Source organism: Psammomys obesus, unplaced genomic scaffold, assembly GCF_907164565.1.
Source record: "Psammomys obesus unplaced genomic scaffold, mPsaObe1.curated_primary_1811, whole genome shotgun sequence".
NCBI lineage: Eukaryota > Metazoa > Chordata > Mammalia > Rodentia > Muridae > Psammomys > Psammomys obesus.
In genome coordinates this window covers 36,266,282-36,276,339 of record NW_026596040.1, presented here as the reverse complement: position 1 = coordinate 36,276,339, position 10,058 = coordinate 36,266,282, and the positions used below count along the sequence as shown (strand labels likewise).

The 10,058-nt window shown below is 45.1% G+C and overlaps 1 long non-coding RNA gene across 1 annotated transcript; it reads left to right on the top strand.

Moving 5' to 3' along the window:
* The first annotated feature begins 285 nt into the window (after positions 1-285).
* Positions 286-2,339, top strand: LOC129688179 (uncharacterized). The gene is made up of 3 exons (XR_008721868.1): positions 286-702; positions 1,167-1,366; positions 2,265-2,339. It is a non-coding gene; the product is annotated as an uncharacterized LOC129688179 (long non-coding RNA).
* Positions 2,340-10,058: the final 7,719 nt, after the last annotated feature.

Below are 10,058 nucleotides of genomic sequence, written 5' to 3'. Positions count from 1 at the left end.
CCCAGCGCCCGCGCCTGCGGCTCGGGGGACCGCACGGGGCGAAAGGGCCCGGATGTGTGCGGTCGCCTCGCTCCGGCTCGCTCGCGACCGCCCCCTCCCCGCCCCGCCGCACGTGCACTTGCTGCGGCCCGGCCTCCCCCCCCTCCGCCCCCTCCCCCGGCTCCGCTAATTTCTATTTTGACAGTCGCTGGCGAGTGGGCGGGGCTGCCCGGGGTCGCCCGGGACCCGCGCGGACGGAGAGCGGGAGTCGGAGTCAGGCTCCTGCGTGAGGGGCGGCGCGGGGGACCCGGCAGAGCCACCCAGCGCCCAGGGGGCTCCGCGTCTTTATTCTTTCTTTTCTTTTTTTCTCTTTGCCTCCTCCAGGATTTAAAGGGACAGCCCCGGCCGAAGCGACGGGCCAGGCGGCCGCCGTTTCTCCGGTCTCCAGACGCCCTCTGCGGCCCGGCCGGACCCGCTCACACCGGAGCGCTAGCCTGGAACTGCAGGGTGCTTTTAGGCGCACACCCGGCCCGGGGCAGCGCGGCTGCGGAGCTTGGCTCGGTCGCTCGGTGCACTATTTTTTCACAGAGTCCGATTAGGATAGGAAATTAAACGACTCGACAACTGCTTTCCAAACCAGAGGCGGTGAGCAGAGAAGGTTCAGAAGTTTCTCTATTGCTCCCGGAATTTCAACGAGCGCCCCCAGACGCCTCGCAGAAACCAGTAAGTTGGTGCTTGCAGCACCTTAGGGTGCTCAAATCCCTGGGAACAAGCCCACCTTGCAGGACGCTCGGGTGAGGGACCCCAAAACTTTCTCGGGCTAAAGCACGCAGCGCCGCATACCCAGCCTCTGGCAAATCAGACGCTCCCCAGAAATGAAGGCGGAGCTCCCAGACAACCAAAAGGCGTGTTAGAGAGGTCTTGGCTCCGCCCCCTGCTGCCAGGTACCGCCCCCGAGGCTACAGACTTTTGAGTGCAAGCGGTGAGGGGCATTTCTAAACGCAGGAGAGACTCCTCCCGGTAGGTACCGCAGGCGCTGTCTAGGGCAAGATGACACCGACAGGCCGAAACACTCGAATCAGCTTTGCTTCCTACCTTTGTGCGACCCAGATAGGATTCCCTGGCCTCCCCATCTGGGGCTGTATTGCCCAGATGTCAGCTGGACATTTCTGGGGCTCCTTCCTCAGGCTTAAAAAAAAAAAGTTTATTTGTCTCCAACTCCTGAGCTGCGAGGGACGCCCAACAGTGGCGCGCGAGAGAATCACCACTACCTTGCCTCAAATCTGGCCACCCATCAAAAGACAGCCCTACCACCGAAACTCTATCTTGGTCTTCTAGTGCTGCAAACACTCGGTGATGTTTTAGAGAATTCCTGCAGTCCTGCTTGGTGAGTCTTCCTAACCATCGAGATATTCTTATTCATTTCATTAATTCACATGCTAAACGTATACTGTGAAACATCATATTGTGAGAAATGCATATATATATATATACATTTATATGTATATATGGCAAGGGAAAACACGCCTGAAAGTAATTGAAGAAAGCCACGTCGCTAATGAGCCAATGAGACCTGGCTCTTCCTACTCAGGAATTACTCCAGCTCAAGTTTGGACAACTGTATCCAAATTATCCAAAGGCTCATGCAAGTCTAGAGAAATCTACTGGAGAAATGAAGAGATTTTCTGGACTCAGGTGGTCACTTTCCAAGCTAATAGATCTTCCAGAGTGGCAAAAATAATACCCCTTGCTTTAAGTACCCCAGAAACAACTGCCCTTCCAAACTAGATTGCTGAACTAGGTAGGTTGTCTGTATGCCTTCCTTTCGTTTAAAGGGTCTTCAGCAGTGTGGAATGTTGCTAAGCTAGCTGCTGTCTTTCGAGCCATAACTCTGACTGTTCCCCTGCCAAGTGTGGTGGTGCATTCAGGAACTCCCTGGAAGTTCAACCCTGAAATGACAAGAATGCCAGTTCTGGGAAATAGGGTGGCTACAGTCAGGGAAAGGGTGCCCTATTTAGAAAAAGCGAATGGTTTTGAATTGCAAAGTTTCTCCTCCCTTCTCTACAGAAGTAAACAACTCACAGGCTAAACCGCTTGCTATACCAAGAGCTAGGGCCCAGACATTCATTGCGCTCTCCACAGTGAGCTTCAAGGGTCCTAAGTCCTGAAGGCAAAACCTCCCTAAAATGTGCACGCAATTAAGATGGTAATAGTCTGCAATTTGAGGTGTTAGCAAGCACTCCAAAAGGAAGCAGCTGTACACCACATTTTTTTATTCTCCTCAGGTGCCTCCTTACGACTTTCAGCTCCAGAATGTTCAGCTCATCCTCACATCCAATGCATCTTCGTAAAAAGAGAAATTGAATAAGCAAAGTAGATTTTGTTTGTTTGTTTGTTTGTTTGTTTGTTTTTCAGTACTAGGGGTTGAACCTAGGGCCTCACACATGCTAGGAACACACTTTACCACCAAGTGACATATTCCCAGCCCTTTCTTCATCTTTTATTTTGAGACAGTCTTACTAAATTTCTCGAACTGGCCTTGAACTTACAATCCTCCTTCCTCAGCCTCCAAATTAGCCAGGATTACAGATGCACCCCCAGGCCTAGCTCGCTTTTATCTTTATTTATTTGCTCTATTTATACTGCCGTACATGGAATCCTGGGTCTTGCACATGGCTAGAAAAGAACTCAAAATGTCATTTTAAAAAGCCTGGAGTTGAGCATGGCCACATACAATGACAGACCCAGTGAACTCGCTGAAACTCATTTGTAGTGCATTTGCTTGTATATAAGTGCAACTGTCAAGTTCACTTTGCCATAATTAATAAGATTTCCCGTCAGACCCTGCCACTTCTAATCTAGGGAATCTCATCCTTCAACGTCTGGAGCTTCCATTAGCAAATCTATAAAAGAGTAAGAATAACGGGGCCCTTTCTACTCCATGGAGATGCTGGAATGACCAGGAGAGACAAGATGTGGGCAAGTGTGGCCCCAAGAGCAACATTCACAAAGGGCAGGGGTGTATTGTGTACGTGGAGTTCTGTGGGAGCTGTCAGCGTTAGCGTAATAAATTGCAAAGAAATTTCTGAGAATTGGGCTTAATATTTACCTGTTTCTCACAGACAGTAAGAGGCTCTCTTGGTAGCCACATGTAGTGACGCAAGCCTGTAATCCCAGCACTCAGGGAGGCGGGGGCAGGCAGATCTCTGAGTTCAAGGCTAGCCTGGTCTACACAGTGAGTCCAGGACAGCCAAAGGCTCCACAGACAAACCCTGTCTCAAAAAAACAAAACCCAAAACAAAGGAAGGAAGGAAGGAAGGAAGGAAGGAAGGAAGGAAGGAAGGAAGGAAGGGAAGAGAAAGAAATCTCTTTTTGAAAGGGAAAGAATTGATATTTACAGAACTCCTTCTAGAATTAGATTTCACAAAAGTATTTCTATTATGTGTTCCTGTGACAATTGTATATACCACATTTTGTTGTGACCATTGTAAATATGAAATTCCTGATCTCAACAACATCTGGGGAATGAGAGAAAAAGCACTTGGGCCCAAGTTTGTGCTGGCACTTCAGGAACATTCCCCTCTGCAATGCTGCCCCTAGACGTGAGAGAGAGAGAGACAGAGACAGAGAGATGAGGGGTGCAGACAGAGAGAGAGACATAGACAGAGACAGACAGACAGACAGAGAGACAGAGGATTCCAGGAAACTAAGATTCCCACCACCCTTACTATATCTTTGTCAGGAAAGTTAAAAGAACACCACTGGCAATGCACATGAAAAGGACTAGAGGCTGCCTTGGGCTGACTGGCCACCACAGCCCAGTTGGTGAGCTCCAGGCCAATGAGTGACCCTGTCTCAAAAAGGAGAATGACATTCCTCAGGATGAAACCAGAAATCATTCTCTATCCTTCACTTGCGTCGACAACCACAAACCTGCACAGATGTGCACACACACAGTCCAATCCCTACCCTGGACCCCAGTGCTAACTTTTGCTACTTGTGCTTTACCTGATGACCCCTGTACATATGTATTACCACTTCCAAAAATCATTTGAGAGCAAGACATGATACTCCTTTAGTGAAAATTCTTAAGTGAGTGTTTTCTGAGAGGAAAGACATTCTGTATCATAATAATCAAAATCAGAGCAGAGCCACCAATTACAACACTATTATCTAATCTAAACATTTCATCAGCGCTCATTGATGGGAGAAAAAGAAATAAATTCTGGTCCAGATGTAGCCCAGGAGTTCACCACAGCTCACAAGAGGATATTTCCTGTTACTAAAGATAAAGATTATAATTTTTTTGTTTCTTATATTAATCATACATGCATAACCTATTATATCCATTTTAATTTAGCATTAACTAAGATTCTGACCAAATGGCAGACAGGATCCTTTGAGGCCTTTTGGCAGACTAGCTTCTCATCCTTGGGTCCTCTCTTCCTCATCCTGTCTGGTACAGATTTGCAAGAATTTTCTGGGTCAGGTTAGTGAGAATGCCACCACATTTGATATTTGAACACCTCAATAACTGATCAAATCCTTCCTCTGCTTCTGCTATCTGATTGCTCCGGCCTATCTTTAACAAGAATCCTGTCAGGTCACTTCCTCAAGAAGCTGTCTACCCTTGATTTTGCCTCTTAGTGACTTTTCCATCTACTCACCAACTGACTTCCTTCCATACTCCACTCCGTGGCTCTAACGCCCCAATTCTTTTTGTCCCATCTCTCCCTTAATTGCAATACTCCCCATTACAAACATCTTGAAGAATCCTTATTATTCTTTTAATAAACATCAAAATGGATGTCTTGTTAATAGACTTAAAGAGGTGGGTAGAGACAAAAGGATCACCATGACTTCCAAGCCAGCCTGGCCTAGGTAGACATTTCCAGGCAATTGGGATGATATGGGCAAACTCAGTCACAAAACAGAGCCAAACACAAATACAGAAAATATTGAAATCTGTATGTAAGCCAGTGTTGACTGTTTATCTGTTTAAAAAGACATGTGTAATGTTCCCAGGGGCCAGCTTCCCCTACAGAATTCTAAGGGTTTAGTTCTACTTCCAGATCTTTCAGTTTTCCACACTGTCCAGTATTATTCTTACTACTCCCAGCTCGACCATAGCACATCTCATCCTTTTTCACTAACCCTCCTTCAGTTACTGTGTCCCTAGGGGGGAAAATGCTACATCTCCTATAGAGACGTTGGTATGGATAGGCTGTGAAGCCATACCTACCTACCTGCTCCTTTGTTTGCCCCACCAGAGCCTGCAGAAGCCGTGGGTAGCAGCTTTAATAAAGGGCCTAGACAGACAACTTGAAACTGTATATGGGACAGGAGTCCCCCCAAATTCCAAGGAAGAGTGGCCGGGGATTCAACCCACTGCAATGGGACATGCCCATGCTAACCCAGCTCCTCAGCTTTTAGGAGTCCTCATTTCACGTGTGATGCGTTAGCTGTTTGACCCAAAGACCCAACCCCCAACTCCTGGAGAGCGCTTCCTCATGACCCTGTCCTTTCCCCCCTTCAGCCAGTCACACCATCTACAGTAACAGCCTAGGGTGGCTGGGTGGTGACCACTCCTCTTGGTCACTGTTCTATTGCTGTGAAGAGACACCATGACCGAGGCAATTCTTACAAAAGAAAGCAATTAACTGGGGGCTCGTGTCAGAGGGTTAGTCCATGATCACCATGGGCAGAGAGCACGGCGGCTTGCAGTGGCGCTGGAGCAGTAGCAGAGAGCTACATCCTGTTCCACAGACAAAGACAGAAACACTGGGCGTGGTGTGGGCTTGTGAAAACCTCACAGTGACACACTTCCTCCAACAAGGCCACACCTCCTAATCCTTCTAATCCCATCAAGAGTTCCACTCCTAGTGACTAAGCACTCAAATATATGAGCCTGTGGGGGAGGGGGCATTCTTATTCAAACCTCCACACCACTGAAATTCCAGGTATGGCAGGAGAGCTAAATCAGCCAGGTTAGAACAGGTGAGGTCACAGTACCACCCAGAACGTCTTCGCCAGAAGTCTGAGCTGCTGGTGTGTCTGTGTTGATTTGCAGAAAATAATGAGTAGCAGCTGACCCATGTGTGTAACTGTGTATGCTTCACCACACACCATCCAAGGCCCATTCTCAGAGATGATTACTCTTATGATGATGTGTGATGGCTTTTGTGATGGCTATTCTTGGTTGTCAACTTGACAACATCTGGAATTAACTAAAATTCAAGCCGCTGGGCACAACTGTGAGGGATTTTTCTTGATTGGATCATTTGAGTTGGAAATCAAATCCTGGTCTGTTAAGGAAGGAAAATGTACCTTAAATCTGGACTACATCCTCTGTGACAGAATATATATATATATATATATATATATATATATATATATATATATATAAGACATGGGAGAAGGAAGCTTGTCCTTTAGATGGCAACTTCATCCCATACAGGCATTAGAGCCGAATTCTTCGGGATTCTGTCGTAAACTGAAAACTAGCTGAGACATTCACCCTCACTGACTGAACTACTGGATTCTGGACTTTCCATTGGAAGACAGCCATTGTTGGAATAGTTGGACAGTAACCTCTAAGCTACTCTAATATATATATTAGAGAGAGAGAGAGATTCATTCTATCAAATTCGTTTTTCTAGAGAGCACAGACTAATATAACTTATGGTCAGAGAAACAATCTGATAATTATCTCAACTATTTTTGCCAAATGCCATAGTATTAACTGTATTCCTTTACTGTCCCACTATTTTTATTATCTTATTATTTTTCCCAATAATGTATGGCTATTCCATCTGTCAGACCTGTACAATTAGGGATCTGTGATAAACCTCCATGGAGAGCCCTCACACCTCACATGATGGAGAAAGAGGACTGCTTTTATTCCAGAAGTGCTAGGCAGAGGCAAACATGTGTTGCTGAATACCTGCCTTTATAAGCACGGCAATTTTAATATGTACTCAACAAAGCCCATGAGCGTGTGCAGCGCGGTGAGTGAGTGATAAGGATTTAGAACGGGGTAGAGAGAGTGGCACATCGGTATACCTATGTAGCTATCACATAGGTATTTGTAGGAAACAGTCTTCCTCATGCCCAGGCACCGACTCTTCCTACGCGAGTGCAATTTCTTTTCTTTTTTTTTTTCTTTTTCTTGTTCGCAGTCATCAAATTCATCATTCTTCATTCGTTTCATATCTCTCTTTGAGAAAGACTGCAACCCTGTCATTCATGTCAAGGCTGCAGCTCCTCAGAGCCAGTCTTTATGGACATAGCACCTTGCTGACTATGCAGTTCCCAAGAACTACAACAGATACTGTGTCACCTGTGCCCACGTCCAGGCTGCCAAGGAGACTGTCCTAGGTTACATTCTATTTTGTTGTTAAGGTCCTCAACTCAAGTCTTTCCCAGAATGTGGACAAAAATGTGAGCAATCATTCTGTTTCCTGTCGTTTTAAATTGAACATTTGTAATTACGCTGTTTAAACATAGGGCAGCACATGCCCCACTCAAATCTTCTTTTAGGCCATAATTATTATATACTAATATATGATCTCATTCAATGCTGATCAAATGCATGTGTTCCAGATTGAATAGGATCACCACCATGATGACTGTTTACCTGCAATTTATAAATATGGCCTTATGTGTAAGTATTTGGTCTTCAATCAAGTTGACATAAATTCATTCTGTATAAGAATAGACCTAAAATACAATGAGTACTTCTATTAAAATATTAATATAAAATGTCTTCTGAAGCCTTATATATTGTGGGGCTTGATTGCCAGCCAGTGAACGTTTGGGAAGAGATTAGATCCCGAGGGCTACGACCTACGGGATGGATTCACTCCTCGGTGGATTCACAGTGTGACATTATTGGGAGATACTGAACAGCAGGAGGAAGTAGATCTCTTGGGTATAGTATTCTCTGGGTATATCCCTTTGACATATTCCTCTCTCTCTCTGCTTCCTGTCCACTCTGAGGTGTCACTGTGTCACTATGAGGCAAATCGACCCCCTTCTCCACACACTTCCACCACCATGACGACTGAGTGCTGCCAGAATGCAGCTTTGCTTCCCTGACTCTCTCAGATACCGAGTCACAGCTAGGGGGAAAGTAACTAAACAGGAAAGCCAACACTAAGTTGTTGCTGCAACCATCTGAGAAGCTAGCGCTTAGGTTTTTGGAACCGGTTTGCGGGAAGAATTTAGAAAAAGGCAGGCTAGTAAAAAGCTCATGATGGCCAGCAAGATGTCTTAGTGGGCAAAGGTGCTTGCTGCCAGACTTCACAGCCCAAGTTCAACCCCAGAAACCACCCAGCAGGAGGACAGTACCAACTCCTCCAAGCTATTCCTCAGGTTCCCACACAGGTGCCATGGTGCGCACACACACCGCACAAGAAGTAAATAAAAAGTTAAATATTTTATAAAATTGGCGTGCCTTTCAAATATTTTTTAAAAGCAAAAGCCTGAGATGCTGCAAGCAGAGTTTAATGACTGATCCTGATGGGAGATCAGGGGTCCAGAATGGTAAGAGACACGTGGACAGGAAATACTGCACTCAGAAAGTTTCCTGTGAAGATTGGAGTAGAGGTCACTCATGTTAAATCCTGTTCAAAAATAAATCTACACTTCTACATATCCTGAGACTTTGAGTGAGAGTAAATTTTAACGTAATGGATCAATTTATTTGGTGCCAGCAATTTCGAGAAGGTAATACAATCAGGCTATGGCAGGGTTATTGACGGATGCTTTTAGCCAGGTTTGTAGTGAAAATTGGCGGAAAGGCCTAAGGAAGTTGCAGGCTTCTCAGAAAGGGCCTTGTGAAATAGGAGATAAGCAGGTCAATGGTGTTTGAAGAGATTAACGCCATTTTAAAAGGAACTGGTCACTTTGCATTGGTATAATCTGGCAGTGGACAGCATCTGAGAACTTTGCCAGACCCCACTCATCACAGGTTCAAGGGAAGGAAGTGAGAAACTTACCGAGAGCCATTCCTGGAGAAGGAAAGTGCCTTTGGGACCCTCCACTGGCAAAGGGAAGACTAGCAAAATGTTGTCTCAGTATATATATAATATATATATAATATATATATATATTATATATATATAATGTCATGACTTGAAAGTCATGACATTAATACACTGAAAAGAGACTGAGATGATATTAGTGAGAAAGATCTGTATGAAGACACTGCAAAATTTTCTGTCCCATAACACAGAACAACTGAGGGAATGTTGTGGCAGCCAAATGTTGGCAGCTGTCATAGCCAAACTTGTTTTGTTTTGTCTAACTAGGTAGCCCTTGCTGGCCTGGAACTCTCCAGATATATCAGGGTGCCCGCAAATTTACAGTGACCGTCTTTCTCCGTTTCCCAGGTGCCGGCAGCACAGTACACACAGTGACTATGTAGCCTTTGTAAATAAGAACCCATGGATACTCACAAGTCCACAATGCGGGCATCATCTCTGCATAATGACAGAAGGCCGGGACTTGCCCAGTGTCACTGATAGCAAGGGGCAGAGCTGAGGTCTGCACCATTCTAGGGCTGCATTTTGAGAAGCTTTGAGCTTCTTGTTTTAATTTATATTTTAAGAGAACTGAAGCAGTGGACTTTTTTTCAAACTCTCTCTAGTCATTTCTTTTTTTTTTTTTTTTTTTGTAATTGCTTGTGCCCTTTGCCCATTCTCAAATTAGCTGTTCACTTTGTTTCTTCCTTGTGTCTAAGATCGTTTCACGCTGTGAAGGTATTAACCCCTTGTCACGCATGTTGTAAATATTCCCTTTAGCATTCGCTTTAAATTGCAGTTTTGGAATATTGATGCTTTTAATATTCCAAATTACACAGACAACATTCTAAGTCTTTGAACTTTTAATACTTAGTATATCAGGCATTGTAAAACCTCAGTCCAGGACTAGATAAATGTCTCGGCTGTTAAGAACACATGCTGCTCCTGCAAAAGACCCAGGTTCTGTTCCCAGCACCCATGCTGGGCTTCCGGCCTCTTCAGGTGCCTGCATTCACATTTATAGACACATAATTAAAAGTAAAAACAAATCTTTAA